At 42.6% G+C, this 17,071-nt stretch overlaps 1 protein-coding gene across 2 annotated transcripts in view; it reads right to left on the bottom strand.

Moving 5' to 3' along the window:
• The window catches only part of ECHDC1 (ethylmalonyl-CoA decarboxylase 1), a 101,530-nt gene extending 88,449 nt beyond the window's left edge, over positions 1-13,081 (bottom strand). The window contains exon 1 of one of the 2 annotated variants that reach the window (XM_074988777.1): positions 13,041-13,081. The gene's annotated coding sequence lies outside the window, so the exon portion shown is untranslated. Of the gene's footprint in view, positions 1-12,758; positions 12,820-13,040 lie in introns of those variants that run through there. The other variant, XM_074988780.1, reaches the window with a different exon arrangement.
• Between the last annotated feature and the right edge of the window lie 3,990 nt (positions 13,082-17,071).

Below are 17,071 nucleotides of genomic sequence, written 5' to 3'. Positions count from 1 at the left end.
TATGAAAAAATAATTTTTGACTTTCCCTTTCACTACACAGACATTGCCAGCACAGATGATGGCAGTGAAATATCATACACTGAAATTACAATGCAAACAGGAACCTCAACTAGCTCCCGCCGTGTTTCAGGGCAGGTGTGTGTCAAAGCACGAAGACAGATAGGAGATGTTATCAAAAAGATTTTATAACCAAAATATCAAACCAGCAAGTGTCTGCAATGGACAGCAAGCTCCCCAAAATATTTTGGTGGGGTGTTTTGAGGCAGGGCGGGGTGCTGTGGTCTGTGGCTGCAGAGCCACTTTGGAGCATTGGAGTCACTGAAGTAGCCCCTGTGACTATTTTAGCCACCAGGGGAGACGTCCCCCCCAGCTGCTGCAAGCCCCAGTGGTCCCACACTGTAGGCGTGAGGGTGTTCGGGGGGGGTGGCAGTTGAAGTGATCCTTCCCAAGTATCTTAGCTGCCAGGGGAGACTTCCTCCCTGGCAGCTGCAAGCCCCCGAATGTCTTAGTTGCCAGGGGACACTTCCCCCTGGTGGCTGCAAACTCCTGAATATCTTTCCCACCCTTGGAGCCGTAAATGTGTGGAAGCCGGGACATGGTGCTGCCTGGCAGCATGATCAGCACCGAACAGCAGTCAAATCCTTTTATTGGGTTGGGGGCTACCCACCTGATGTGGCTGAGCATGGGAAAGTCCCCAACCGTGTGGCACCTGTGCGGGAGGGAAGGGGGGTTGCACACAAAGGTAAACCACTGAGAAGTTTCTCAGTGTCTCATGAAAGCTTGATCCCCACAACAGCTTTGTTGGCACATGGTGTGCAGAAAAAAAATTATGTAGAGACAGAACCATGAACTCCCTGGAGGGACTATTTGTGATTGGTAGATGTGCTCACAGTGCTAATAGCAAAGAAAGAAAGAAGGACATTTCTCAGGCTCTCATGCACACATTAGTGCAAAGCCGCAGGCTTCCTGGTCCCACTTTGAAATTCACAGTCTTCCTGTTATCTAATGAACTGGAGAGCAGCGGCCACAGCGGAGCACTGAGGGGTTTTGTGGGGTACATATGGGACACCCCTGGAGGCTAATACATTCCATTTTAAGACATACAGCTTCCACACTGGCCTTCAATCAAACTTCTGAATTTGAGCTTGATGCTATACCTGTCCAGTAATGGCGATACTGTAATCTTGATATTAGTGCTCCCAAAATTGAGCTAATGGTATTTACAGTGGAGACAGTCACTTGGTAATATCGAGCTAACTGCCTTAAATTCGAGGCATAACTCTCTGTAAAGAGTACGATCGACACAACTGCAGTGTAGACATCCCTGTTGACAGAGAGGGGGATCGGCTTGCGGGGCAGCCCTGTTTGCAGAGCTGCCATTCTGCTTTCTGGCACCAGAGGACAGTGCAGCCTGGCAGTTCTCTGTCGACAGAACAAGTTGTCTGTAGCAGCAATCTGTTGACAGAGGTTCCATCGCTCCTGCTCTGTCAACAGTAACTTCTGTTAACAAATGCTTCTGGTGTAGACATCGCCAATAGGTGCTAACTGACCATCTTCCACAGTAAAAGGTTACACTTAACTCAGTAAAAACAGTTGCTTCTAATGTTATTATTAATATAGGCTGACATGATAAAAGGCATGCCACGATGCATGTTATGTACTTCTTTGGAACTCAAATACATTTAAAGATTGAGAAGACCCAGAAATATATGAGGGAGGCAAAGACTGGGGAAACAAACAAGACAGAAGGGGAGGAAAACAAGAGGCATCAATTAAAAATATGGATTTTTTCAAGCAAGTGTTAGTCCTAACTTCCACATATAGTCTACTCCAGGGTCCTTGAGCCATTGCTCCATAGCTTGTAACATCATTTTTATTCTCTGATGCTGATGGATTCATAGCCTTGTTTGGTACACAGAGAAGGAGACAGTGCATATTATGTTATATATTTATATTTTTGCATGGCATAATATCACTAATACACCCTGTACAGTTTGCCTCGGGGACCTAGTGTTCTCTAAGTGGTTAATGCTACTGGCATTCATCCATGTGCTGCATAATACCAAATCAGAGAGTGCTATACTCATCCAGAAATGCACTTCCCTGTCATGTCTGGCTGGATAAATCACCTGATTTTAAGCAGTGCTGTCACTTACTGTAGAAGTTACATCTGGAAATGCTTATGTCTTTGTCTTGGCTGAGTTTTCAGTAGAGGGAAGGTAGAGGCTGTGGAGTGATCTCATCCCAAGAAATAAAACCACACAGAGAATGGCCCCAACAAGATGAACAACACCGAAGTAAAAGTGCTAGACAATCACAGGTGTGATCACCAAGTACCTGACTAGCAGATACTTGGCAGATGCTGATGGTGCCAGATGACCGGGAGAGAACAGCCTTCTTCATACTACTGGGAATCAGGTATGCAGGAATCCTGGGAAGCAGGGCCCACACCTATCCCCTATCCATCAAAGCCTATCCCACACACAGATAAAGTGAGGGGGTTACAGCCTTTGTTGGTGTAAGTCATCAGCATCATGGAAGATGCACCAATTTACACCAGCTGAGACTCTGGGCAGAGAAATTCTGGGATAGCTGTAGGGGTCTCGAGATATTGGTTGAATGTTGTTAAGTTTTGGCATACCTAGAGGTGGATGCATGAATGCGGAAATCTTAATGTATAGAATAAGCACTAGAGTGACTGTATTTCCCAAAGGGAAAAAGGAACACCCTCCAGAGTGCCCCCCTCAATGAGACTATTGCCCATCTCTGGAACCCTACTCCCCCTACTAGATTGTTGCCTCTTTGATGCTTGACTGGACCAACTTCTATTTGAGAGAGAGAGAGAGAAAAAAAAAAGCTTTGAAGCTCCTCTGAGGTCTTCTTCAGGTGTGGAAAAATACTATGAGCGTCACAGCTAAATATTAAGTCAAACAGAAAGTTTAGCATAGGCAGGAATCATTCAAAGTGAAGTTCCCTGTTAATACCCCCGTAGTCACTAATATCTTCCTGTTAACACAGAGGTGAAATGAAAAACCAGCTAACATGGCAATCCAGTTACATCACCAGCCCACACCCCCTTTCCTCCCATAGCCATATTAAGCATATTGCCATTGCCTGTTCTTCCGAAGATGTATTACTCTCAGCTCTAAAAATATGCCATCATAGTTATGTTATAATTTTGCAGGCCTGGCAAAACAGTATTGTACATGCTGACAGGGATGGCAAGGTCCAGGACTGATTTTGGTACTTAGCCTGCAACAGGGCCGTATGGGACATGCTCTGTCCTACTCAAGGAACTTTGTGCCTCCCCTGCTCTCTTGTAATAGGGTTGCTTGTAATAGCAACACGTAGCAATCATCTAAACCTCTAAACAAGAATAGTGAGATGAAATTTGGAAAAGAGAGATTCAGGCAGAAAGTTAAGAAATGCTTCCTGACAGTCAGATCTTTCATTCCGTGGAACAATGTCCCATATAGAGCCCATCCTGGAATTCTGATTTAAAAATGTCTACTTTGGCATATTGAGATCAGAAACATCAGATCCATCTACCAGTTTTGGCAATAGTCAAGTTAAAAACCCAGAAGACGACAAGTTCAAGCTCCAGAACTAACAAACAGAAAAAGACCCCACTCAGGACCCTCTCTCACCATTGCTCTCACCCTCATTCACCATTTCTGTCTTCTAAGGCAGGGCACACAGACCAAACAGGCATGCGGGCATCATACCACTTATCTCTAGAACTAGTCAACGATCCCAGCTGTCTGTTTCTCTCTGATTGTGCTTTATGAGGTTCTAGTCCCGGTCACGACTCTTCAGTGATTTCCATCACATTAGAGAGTTTCTGTTTGCTCACAGGGCGGCAGGAATCACTACAACTGCTGCCTGAAATTCAAGTTCCAGAAGGCCTTGCAAGTTTATCATTTCCATTCAGTTTTCAAATTCAAATCCATTCTGCTGTTGGTATTCAGACAAAAATTCCAGCCCTGAATACAGCTTTCACTTTTACTTTTGCAACATATGGATCCAAATCTGGATGAAACTGGCTCAGTTCATCTTAACTCATAAAGGACTGGTGGAAGTTCAGTGGCCCAAAATGTAATATCAAAGCACTGGAGAGCACTACCTCATTGCCAGCAGGATGGAATAAGTGACTTTACTGATATTTTCAATCTCTAATATGCTATACGCATGCAAGGGAAATAACTGGTTACATCTGTATCATAATATTGTCAAGAAAACAAAAATGAGCAAAATTTTATAATCTCTACCGACACACAGTTTGCTGCAGTGGATCCTTCTTCATGAGATACAGATGTCTAAAGAAATAGTATTCTTTTCTTTGCATGATATTTATAAGGCAGGATACTCAGAAGTATTTTCCCCTCATCTCAAATGTCTATGATTTTCTGGAGTAAGAGGTAAAGTGAAGAAGACTGAGTGTTTCCCCCATTCCCCAAGCTGCTACAGGTTGTACCTCTGAAAACTGGCACTCTCTGGTCTGGCAGCATCCCTCATCTGGCAGGATGAGGGATGCTCCTGGACCATAGGGCCAGGCAGGAGGGCAAGCCAAGGTGGCCTCTGGCAGCCCCATGTGGGCCCACAGGGCTGGGTCCAGAGGCAACATCCCCCAGCAGTCACATGGGGGGCCAGATAGGAGATCCCATTGTGGCGGCAAGCCACATCTGCAGGCCCAAGGAGCCGCAGCAGGCCAGTCGGATGGCCAGGGATTAGGGAGAGTGGTGGCATTAACCTCCCCTGGTCCAGCTAAATCCTTCATTTGGGACCACAGAGGTCATCAAGGTGCCAGACCAGGCAGGTACAACTTGTACATGGTCTATTTTTATTTTACTGATGAGTTTAGCTTTGTTGTTGCTGTTTGTTTTTGCAGTTGGCTTGCATTGCACTCAGATCACAACTTCTCAACTTGGCATACAAAACTCAAGGACCAAAGACTCTATGGCAGAAGGGCAATAAAATGAAAAGTAGTTTCATGTGCACTTCAAGCTCCTGTTATTATGCGGGTGAAGTATTTTAAAAGAACACTTATTTACTTTCAGAAAGAGAACCAAAAGTGTTTATTTCCTCACCTCTTTCTAATTCCCTTTTAGGGATCCTAATCCAAAGCCCACAGAAATCAGCGACTGCCATAAGCTTTGGAGCTGACCCTTGAGGCCCAAAACTTGAAGTCTGTTCTATTAATGTGGCCTCTTCTATGTTCTCTCCTCTCAATTCATGCACACAAGTCTGGCTCCCCCTTTCCCTCCCCAAAACTCACCAACCAACAATTCAACTGCCCAGCTCTGAAAGAAGTAGAGAGAAGATATGAATCTTTCTGTATGACAGTGCCAGGCTCCCACCCTCAAACCTACACAGCAGAGGCAGTATTCTTGTGGCTAAGAGATGGGATTCAGGAGATCTGGATGGTATTTACCACTGCCACAGATCTGTGCAACCTTGGATAAATCTGCAGCCCAGTTTCCCTATCTGTTAAGTGAGATTAATAATAGCTACCTGCCTCATGGGTTGCTATAACTCTTAATTTATAAATAGCTGTAAAATGCTTTGAGATCCTTGGATGACAGCCACTGTGAAATTACAAAGTATTTACTACATCCACTCTTGGCCAAAATTTCGAAATGGCCATGCTAATTGCCAAATAGGAGAATACTAATAAGGCGCTGAAATGAATAGGAATGAGGGATTTTGATGTTTGCAGGCTCCTTTCAAAAATGACCTCTGTGTAGACGAACCATGTGTGAGCAAAACGCAGCACTTTCGAAGTACTGCGGCTGGCAGCATGCTAATGAGGCTCTGAATATTCATTTCAGCGCCTCGCTAGTATTCTCTGATTTGGCCATTAGCACGGCCATTTTGAAGTTTTGGCCAAGTGTAGACATGGCCATTAGGTTTTCTCTTCTTTCTCACCAATCTTGTTTACTCCTCTCCTATCTTTGGGTTCATCATGACTCCTCTTCCTATTTCCTTGCTGCTTATCATTTTTCTTCCACATGCATCCTTATTTGCTGATTATTCCCCTCTCCTAATGTCTGTTCCAATTTCCATCCAATCAACCTCCTTCCCTCAGCACACACACACACACGTTTTCCCTGATCACCTCTTCCACTTCCAGCTGCTCCATGTTCCTACTCCACCCCCTCCCATGCTCCATCATCCCTGCCACATGCTGCTCTGTTGAAGCAGCTGACTGAAGTAGCAGAACAGGATATGGGGAAAAGCAAAGACAGATGTGACATTAATGAACTACCTCAACTTAGAATGTGTTTACTGCTCTTTCATCTTCTGCACTCTGAGTCCTTAACATGCAGCTTGCAGAGACAGATTGTAACCAAGGGAAAAAAAAAAGCCTCAGTACATCACACACAAAAGTGTACCCAACCCAACCCCCTTATTTATGCATGAAACTATGTCCCCACACTTCAGAATGACCTCATTGCTTGAAGTATGTTAGTTAGCTAACACAAATCACTGCATACACATATAGTATTCACATTATATATCATGCTCAGGTTCAGACTCATGCTTCACTCAGTTGTTTAAGCAGGAGTATCTTCTGACCACGTATCCCAAGAGTTGCTAGCGTTGTTCCAGACTGAAGTACACTTTGAGACTCTCTAATCCAGCACCCTTGGGATCTGAGTGATGCCAAACCACAGGAGGTCAATATTGTCTAGTAGCATCACCAACACTCCCACTGCTTACTGGGCTCTGAGAAGACATTTATGGGTAAATTACAGCTAAATAACAGCACAGAACACTGAGAGCCAGGATTGGCAGCTGGAAACAAACTTTATGGGACTGTGGGAAACTTGGCCACACCCATGATATGTGGGCATCTGGCTAAACAAAATCATGCCAGACTACAGATGTTGCTTGCCCAGAGAGTGCCAGACTACAGAGGTTCCACCTGTATTGCATATGATTTTGCATTCCCCTTGCATGCTCCCAGAGATTACAGGAGGAAAGGTCAAATTCTTAACTTTCCCACAATCCCTTCTGTAAATTCCCATAATTCCTACAGCATCCAGAAACCTATTACTGTTTCCCAGAACACCAATGTATCCAGTGATCTCAGCATAAAACTGGGAATAATATTGGTTAAATGTTGCACAGCCAAAAGAGAGCTCTTACGTGCTGAAGGTGCTGAAATACTGTTTGCCATTTAAAACTAATCCCAGAAATGATTTAGAGATGCAGTTTTAAACAGAAAAATGAAACAAATATTTTGAATCCAGAAACAAAAATCTTCACCAAGTTAATTATTTTCAGATTGTCAAAATAGTTCAGATTTTTCTCCCTTTCAAACTGAGATTAATCCACTCAGGGTGCACACTCCTCGTTGCCAAGGATGAGCTATAGAATCCAAACATACTTTTGAAATATATAACATCACGCATGTTGCAATCAGCATTGTTTGGGAGTGGTTAGGGTCACATTGTTCCCATCTGTTTCAGACATCCTGCTTAATAATCCAAGACAGGAAGCCAGTAGTATACTACTCCAAATATTTTTGCTACACTCTCCCTTCTTATTTCTCAATCCAGGAAGCTTTGCTGTGATTCAACAAGTAAGCCAATGAGAGGGTCAACTGCCTCAGTAAAGAATGTCTGTTTCACCCACCATGTTGGCCAGTTTTACCAGCGTGCTCACATGAAGAAAGTAAAGTTTATCTTATCTCTCTGGCTTTATATGCTCACTTTCTAACACTGAAGATTTAACTTCAGTTTTCTAAAATGATGCTGAACAGTTTGTTCTTGTCCGAACATACCACTGCACCAATGTCTGTCTTTGTTCACCTAAAAGACTGTTGGCAACCATTGAATCATAGAACGGGGAGGAATCTCAAGAGGTCATCAAGTCTAGTTCCCCACACTCATGGGAGAGTCAAGCACCATTTAAACAATCCCTGACAGGTGTCCTTCTAACTTGCTCTTAAAAATCTCCAGTGATAGAGATTCTACAACTTTCCTAAGCAATTTGTTCCAGTGCTTAACCATCCTGACAGGAAGTTTTTCCTACAGTCCTGCCTAAACCTCCCTTGCTGCAGTTTAAGCCCTTTGTTTCTTGTCCTATAATCAGAGGTTAAGAAGAACAATTTTTCTCCTTCCTCCTTGTGACAAACTTTTAGGTATCTGAATGCCCTTATCATGGCCTCTCTTAATCTTCTTCTCTTTTCCAGACTAAACAAACCCAGTTTTTTCAATCTTCCCACATAGGTCACGTTGTCTAGATCTTTAATAATTTTTGTTGCTCTTCTCTAGACTTTTTCCAGTTTATCCACATCTTTCCTGAAATGTGGTGCCCAAAACTGGACAAAGCACTCCAGTTGAATCCTAACTGGTGTGGAGTAGAGCAGAAGAATTACTGCCCATGTCTAACTTACAACACTACTGTTAATACATCCCAGAACATTTGCTTTTTTTTTTTTTTGTGGGTAACAGTGCTACACTGTTGACATGCTTGTGGTCCACTATGACCCCTAGATCTCTTCCTGCAGTACTCCTTCCTGGACAATAATTTCCTATTTTATATATGTGCAGCTGACTGTTCCTTCCTAAGTGGAGTACTTTGTAATTGTCCTTCTTGCAGCTCATCCTATTTACCTCAGATCATTTTCTGTTTAATATTTATGTCCCTCGCTAGTTTCAGTTCAGTTTGTGCCTCCTCTTTTCTAAGACTGACCTACATACTTGTATTATTTGTTTATATAGTCATACTTTTATACTTTGATCTAGTTTCTACTTTTTGTAGGACCCCTTTTTGATTTTTAGGTCATTCAAGATCTCCTCATTGAACCTAAGTGCTCTCTTGCCACACTTCTTATCTTTCCTATGCAGTGGAACAGTTTGAGCTTGCACCCTTAATAATGTGCCTTTGAAAAACTGCCAACAGTTTTCAATTGTTTTTCCTCTTAAATTCACGTCCTGGGGACCTTGCCTACCAGCTCCCTCAGTTTGCTAAAGTCTGCCTTCTTGCAGTCCATTGTCTTTATTTTGCTGTTCTCCTTTCTATTATTCCTTAGAATCATGAACTCTATCATTTCATGATCACTTTCACCCAAGCTGCCTTCCACTGTCAAATTCTCAACCATTGCTCTCTGTTTGCTAAAATGAAATCTAGAACAACATCCCCCAAGTAGCTTTCTCCACCTTGGCCATGTCTACATGGGCAGCCTCTGTCAACAGAAGTCACTGTACCTCTGTTGACAGATAGCATCTACACTCAAAAGCAGATCGAAAGAGCAAAACGCTCTGTCAACAGAGAGTAGCCAGACTACCCCATCCCTCTCAACAGAATGGCTGATCAGGAACAGGTATAACGCTACCAACTGAACAGCAGAGTTTTGTCGACAAACTCTCAACAGAGCACTTTAACCATGTAGACACTCAGCGAGTTTTGTCCACAAAAACCCAGTTTGTTTCCATCTGTTTCAGGCATCCTGCAATGCTGATCAGTTTTGTCGACAGAAGTTGCCCATGTAGAAACGCCACTTCTGAAGTAAAAAAACAACGTTTCCAATAAATCCCAAGAACTTGCAGAATAATCTGCGCCCTGCATGTTCCTTTCCCAACAATATGGTTCAATTTTATATTGCTTTGGTGCTATAGGTTTGGTTTGCCTGCTTCGTGTGTTTTCCTTTGCAAACTGGCTCATCTATGCTATAAGCCAAATGCTGTGATGTCCTGTGCAGATATAGGTGCAATAGAAACTTGGGGAGGGAGGGAATGTGGCAATGACAGACCCAAGCCCCAAATCAGCAAAACATTTAAGCACATTTGTGACCTAAGGTAGCCCCATTCAAGGCAATGAGGTGAACAGCAGATAAGAAGCAGTTGTGGAATACAGACAGGGCAGTTTGTGGTGACAAATTCTATCTGACAGTTGGAAGTACAAGGCTGAATGGCACAAGTGGGCAGGAGCTATGTTAGAAACAGAGCCAATTCCACAGCAGCCCAGTACAAATAACCAATAGCTACACAACAATCAGACTAGCACACCCACCTTAGGGCAGGGAAATTCATATATTTGCAGTTCAGCGTGGGTTCAGTTTCTGAACATATCACCTGATGTAAAGGCCTATGAAATTCGAATGTAATCTGAAAGTGGGTGTCAGTCAAGTGAGAGCTAGTTTTGCCAGGCGGACGGATTTTTCAGTGCATCACATTTTTGCCCTGATTTTCAGAGTTTCTGAAAGGTGAGAAGTCCTTCTGGTGTCAATGGGACCTCCTTGTGCTCAGGACCTCTGTGAATCAGCACTTCTAGCTTTAGTTGTGTGTGCACGAGAGTACCTGCTTGTAGATGTGTGTCTGTGAGTACACACTGACTGTCAGCATCAGGGGCTGTGATAGGAGCCAGCGTGTTCCCTTTCATGTGCGTGCATGTGAATAAGTATGGATTTGTATGTGTGTGTGCAAGTACAAGACTGTGCATGTAACTGATTGTGAGGCTCTGAGGACAGGAGACAGGATGAGTGCACGAGAGGTTTATTTACAGCCAGTAGAGTTTTATTTTTAATGTAGCACTGTAGCCCAGATGGTTTATTAACACTATTGACATCATTAAGGATGAATGTTGTGGTGGGTTAATTTTAAGACCTAATAACACTAGCAGTGTTATTAAGTGAGCACAGCTATTTCTGAGTCAGTAAACAGAGGTGATTTTGAGGAGCCAAACATACCCAGATGACATGATCAAAGGGTAAAATTCTTCCCTCTGGCTAACCTGGTTCCTTGGCTAGTACTCTTCGATTTCCATTACTCCCTTTGTCTCAGCTATGATTTACATAGTACAGTTTATATCTCCTGAAGTTGCTTAATGTTAACACCTTCACAGAAAAGAGTTTGTGTCTCATGGAGATTTTTCAAGAGCTCAGCACATTGACCACAGATTTCAGATTTGGAAGTGTTAATCCATGGTGGGCAGCCTTATAATTATCTTCATGATTATGTAATTGTTGTGGGCAGCCCATGGAAACATGCGGTTCATGAGGGTAAACTGCTGACAGGCTGCCAATAAGTTATTTACCTTATGACCTCAGTTATGGCCTCCTAGAGCTCCCATTGACCAGAAATGGCAAACTGCAGCCAATGGGAGCTCTGGGAAGTAGTGGCCAATAAGTCCCTGCAACCGGCTCTGCTTCCTCCAGCTCTCTTTGGCTGGGATTGGTGAATGGAGGCTAATGAGAGCTGCAGGTGACCATACCCATGGATGTAAGGTAAACAACCTGCCTGGTGGCCAGACAGCTGCTTACCCTGACGAATTGTATACAACCTGTGGGTCACAGGTTGCCTCACGCTGTGCTAATTGTTGGGACCATTTGAAAGAGTGGTCCTTAAAAAAGAACTTTATTACTTGAGTTCTAACCTTCCTTTTAACAGAGCGTCCTACGGGCTGGAGCGTCACCTGTCTGGATAATGAGGTAGATCAGGTCTCTCAGAAGCAGCACCAGGGTCTCACCTTCTCTTTAAAGTCTGTGCCATGCCCACATTTCCATGCAACTGGGTGAAATTTTTCAACTGAAACTTTTTTCTTCAGTTGGTGGAAACATTTTGCAAATTCATGTCAAATTCCCCAAATTGTTTCATTAAAAAACAAATTCTGAAAAATAAATAAAAATACTTTGCTTTGCCACATTGAAAATGTCCCCTCTTTGTTTTTCAGTTCAAACCAACTTTTCATTTAAAAATTTCCTTCTTTTTTGTTTTTAAAATTAAAATGTAAAAAAGCACAAAATCAAAACCAAACATTTCATTTTAGAGGTATCAGAATGTTTAGTTCAATCCAAAACTAATTTTTTTTGACATTTTGGTTCCCCAAAAATGTTTTAAAAATTATTTCCTGTCAACCCAAAATGATACCCTGCCTCCCAATTTTTTGGAACTGCTGGTGAAGAAAAAAAATCAGGCATTCACCCAGTCCTGAATTACACAACACTTGGAATTATAATTTGTTGAAAGCTGCTGGAAAAACAAAAAATTGGAACCTCCCCCCAAAATTCTTGCTAAATGTCAAAAAGACTTCAGCCTGAAACAACAACAATAACAATAAAACTCTTGTTTACTGATGAAAAAATGTTTTTCTGGTTTTCAGTTTTCCATTTACCCTTTTTTTTTCTAGGAAATCAGACAAGTTCTGTGAATGTTTTCACTTAAAACAGATAAAAGTTCTGACAGAAAATTTTCAACTAGCATACTTTCTACATCTATTACCAAATATACAAGCAATAAAAGTACAAACACAAACATACATTCAAACAAGAGTTCAAAGTAATTGCTAAATGGAAAATATTACAATATTAACCTCTTTCTGCAATTATACTTTTTCCCAGGGACCTCATGGTGTTATTATTTTGGCTACAACTGTTTTCTTTTGGAAAATGGATTCTAACTACTGCCTCTATGAAGGCTTTCATCATAAATATTCTCTTGAACAGTATATGCATATATTTCAATACATACGGATTTATATAGAGTAAACTCTTTCATATCCAGCAGCCCAGGGACTGGGAGGTTGCTGGACATTCAGATATTCTGGATAATACAGAGGTATACCGAGGAATGCATAACACTAAAGAAAAACACCGTTAGATATTAAGAAACAAACAAAAATGCATGGAGAGTGCTTTATTTACCAACAACAGTAGGACTTACATTGTAAACTTCTATTGTATTTGATGTATTTATTTCTCTTTACTCTCACTATACTGCACTTAACGGAATATGTAACTAAAATTCACTTACGGTTAAAATGCTGGTTATTTGAGAGTTCCAGACGATAGAATGCCGGATATAAAAGAGTTTACTGTAATTCTTAAAATGTGTAAATAAGGTTCAGATGTGACAATGAAATTTTAATCTCTACATAGTAGCAGCAGCATAACATAAACAACATTCTAAACACTGAAGGGTAATTATCTATAAAATTTACAACTACTTATTAATCATCTCAACACAGTAAACATACAGTAATTCAATAGCAGTATAACTCCATTTACTGGAGCTGTGCCTTTGAATAATTTGTACCTTGTGGTGTAAGTCAGCTGATGGCACCATCTGTTGACTTCATTTATTCCAGCCATCATGAGCCAGTGTTGGCAATATGCCTGTTTGTAGCCATTAGGAAAAACTCGGTAAAAGGTTATGAAAAATAGTTATTGATCAACTATGACTGGCAGTTTTTTCTGCATAGGAATCCGATACGCTTTTCTCTCTCTCTCTCTCTCTCTCCCTCTCTCACACACACACAATCACACACACGCACACAGTCCTCTATTCTCTATTTCCTCAGAAGATTTTTCCTCTGGAATTTCAGTTGAGTATTTCTGTGAACAGTGTCTGAAAAACTGGATCAATCCTGCATAGAAATTGCCAGAAAATTATCTTATTATGTGATCTTTCTCACACTCTGTCCATAGAGCAAATTATGAATGAAACATTTTTCACCCACTCAAACACTCAGTGCTCTAAAGCATATTCAAGATTAACACCAATGTTAAAATAGCATTTAGGGAGCTTTTAAAACTTACAAAAGCAGGACATTCAAAGCATCCCCATGGTAATTAATTTCTTGCAGCACTGCTGATATCCACAGGGTTTGTGAAAATCCAATAATATCTCAGCAACGGGCAGTGCAAATTGGTGGCCTTTAATTCTGATTTCTCTGACTTTTTCCAGACTTTTGAGAAGGGAGAAGCCAAATCGGAACCTTAATCTTTTGGAAACTAATTAATTTCCAGGTGGATGTCACCTAGGAATAAATTAATTTATTCGCAGATGGGAGATAGACTGGCCCTGTGGAAAGAGGTAAATGAGCAAAAGGACTCTTCTAGTATTCCTGAGGCAAGAAAGGTCAAGACTTTAAGGAAGACAGGGCAAATCTCATCTTGTCCCAGCTGCCTCCCCAGCTCCCGTTTCTCAGAACTCCCTCTTTTCCAGTCTGTCCTCTCCTCTTCACTTACAGTAGGCGTGTGAGTTGGAGTGGTCAGTTGGGCTGGACAGAGAACTATGTGATATGGAGCAGGTCAATGCAAGGAGACTGAGCTGATGGCAGAGGAGAAATAGCTGGGAGGATGAGGCTATCAAAACGATGAAGGAAGCGGAGAGAGATTCAGTCAGGTAGCAGGGTTGCTAAGGCGGTGAGGAAGGCCTTGTTCTCAAGGGCTGTGGGTGGGAGATAGCACTCCTGAGTGGTGAAGGACAGACACTAGCACCTACAGCTGGCTGGAAAAAATAAGGGATGCACCTTTCACAAATGTTTTCATGGACAATGTGTCTAGTGCTTTGTTGGAAACATCCTGAATTTGACATTTCTCAGCCCAATCCATGCCCAAAAGTGATCCTGCACTTCAGGACCTCAGCGCAGCGCATCAAGAATGAACATACACAGCTCCACTCTTCTAAGCATTTGTTTAGAAAATGCCCAAGCTTGCGTGGCTCCCTGACTGTAACTGCCTGCAAACTGAATTCCTTCAGTGCCTACTTTCATCTACGCCTCTGCTCTCTTCTACTCACTGTCCCACACCTGCACCACTGACTGGATTGGTCGGCTGTTCTTTCTAATCCTCTGTATCTAGCCATTGCATTCAGGATGTAGTCCTATGTGGTGTCTTTTTTGTAAAAAAAGAGGTGCTGATACTCAGATGGCTCCCCGTGCCCTCCCACCAGCCAATCCCATAGCCGGGGCTGCCAGGGTGCCGGTACTCAGTACGAGCAAGTACTGGCACAAAAACCAACTGGTCCTGTGCTCCCTTGCTCTTCTAGGAGGTTCACTGACGAGAGTTAGCTTTCTTTCAAACTGACTCACAGGCTCAGTCGACAACAAAAAAGTATTTATGACAAAACACATTTGCTGCTCTGCACCGTAATATATTGCAATGCACATTTTTGTATGTCTTTGTTTTGCTGGGTTGTAACTTTGATATAGCAGTGTTATAAGCCCATAGCTACAAAGTTCGTAAGTGGTTATCAGTGCATTGCATAGGGTGGGCACCTGGAATGTCAGTGGGCAAGAACAGAAGTGAGATCCTCCAGCTCAGGGCTCAGTCCAAAACAACTTCAATAATAGGCTTTGGATTAGCCTTTGATGTACAGGCCTGTATAGCAGATGATGCAAAGAAACATTTTGGGTTGCGTTTAGCAGTATCGGGACTACGACACAAACATGCAGTTGTAATTCTATGCCACAGAGGCCAAAGGTACAAATACACGTTACCTAGTTCATTGCAATAATAAATTCCTTTTTCTCTCCAGTGACAGTTAAAATGACAACATCTAGAATAATCTTTAAAATGCCATTGACTATTATATGAACATGTGGTTATAATTATTATAGTTACAGAAGAATGTGTTGTTCTCCTTTCTTCTGATCTCCTGTGTCTCCCAGGAAACATGCCAATTTGCAGGAATTTTGCTCCATATTGTAGGAAACTTTCCCTACAAGCAGTGTTCATCTGTCACTTTGCACTAGTAGTGGAAAATTAATACCCTGAGAGTCATCTGTAAAAATGAGCAGGAATGCACATGAATAAATATCAAATGTACCTGTTGTAAAGTTGCATGTGTTTCTTTGTTCTTTCTGGTTCATTCCCTTTTTCTTTAATCCTCTACTGTATCTTTAATTCTCCATTTTATCCTGCTCCTGTGTCTCCATTTCCCCAATCTTGTTGCTCCCATTTTCTCTCTCCCCATCCAGTCTTTCTTCATACTCTGTGCTTCTCTCCCCATTACTCTATAACCCTGTTTCTCTTCTGCCCACCCGTTTCCCCCTGACTCCCACAACATCTTTAAGCTGATGATGTGCTTTTCTCAGTGAATGTGTGCCTTTCATTTTTGTTTTTGGTTTTGGCTTTTTTTTTTCCCCACATGATCCCCACTCTCTCTTCCTTCCCATTTCTTTCCCCTCCCTTTCTGAACCTTTAATGGCCTTCCCTGGAGTTCAAACATTTCTCATTCCCTCACTTGCTTCCTAGGTCAGACCTGCTTCTCACCCATTTCACAAACCCTTTCCTCTCCTCCCCCCATGTCCATATGCCCCATTTCCTCTCTCTCCCTTCTTAATATCCCATTCTTATTCTGACATTCCAAACTTCTCCCTCCCCCTGATTCTCTCTGCTCAACCACATTGCAGGAAAAGGATCAGCAACCCCTGGTGTTCATGCCAAGAGTGGCATGCAAGCCAATTTTCATTGGCACATGAGGAAAGAGCTCAGGCCTGCCCATCCTACCCCATGCAGCCAGGAACTTGCTCAAAGTCATGCCGCCTGTGGATTAACAAAAGACCAGCTAATGCTACCAGCTACCACCTAAATGGTAAAGCTCTGCATCTTAATTTATTTATTAATGAAGCTGTTGTAAGTGGGACTATTAGTGACTTTAAAAAGTATTACCAGCACTCAGACTGTACACAGAGGTCAAAAGATCAGATTTCAGCACTCCACCTCAGAATGATTGCTGACCCTGTTTTAATAACTTCTAGTCTGCCCTCTTTATTCCTTTCCTCTGGCTGTTGCTATTCCTGGTCTCCCATCCAGATCCCCCTTCCCCTGTTTTACCAGTCCAAATATCTATTTCCTTGAGTCAGTGGCACAACCAGGAACCTAATTCAGCAGACGTGATTTGCAGTCCCCTAGTGTTATCCACTAAATCACACTCACACAACATTTCTAATGATGTGGCACCAGGTTTGCGTAGCGGTCATTTGGCACTAATGTAATACAAGTGGAATTGCAATACAGTAGACACTCGAGTTACTCAGGGGTGGCGTTCCTTGCAACTCCCCTGCATAACTCAAATTTTGCACAAGTCAGGGGAGGTGGGACTCAGGCAGCAGCCTGGTTGCCGGCTTCCCTGGGCTTGCAGGAGCCGGGAAACTGACCAGCCCACCAGGGCTGGTCAGTTTCCTGGGTCCTCCAAGCAGGGAAGTTGGGGGAGGTGGGAATCAGGCAGGCAGCTTGGTTCCTCTCTCCCCACCATTGTCTGGAGCCAGGAAACTGACCAGCCCTAGTAGGGTGGTCAGTTTCCATCTCCTGCAAGTCCAGGGTTTGCAGGAGCTGGGA

This window comes from Carettochelys insculpta, chromosome 3 (genome assembly GCF_033958435.1).
Source record: "Carettochelys insculpta isolate YL-2023 chromosome 3, ASM3395843v1, whole genome shotgun sequence".
Taxonomy (NCBI): domain Eukaryota; kingdom Metazoa; phylum Chordata; order Testudines; family Carettochelyidae; genus Carettochelys; species Carettochelys insculpta.
Note: the sequence above shows the minus strand (reverse complement) of the source record. Positions and strands in the feature narration are given on the sequence as shown.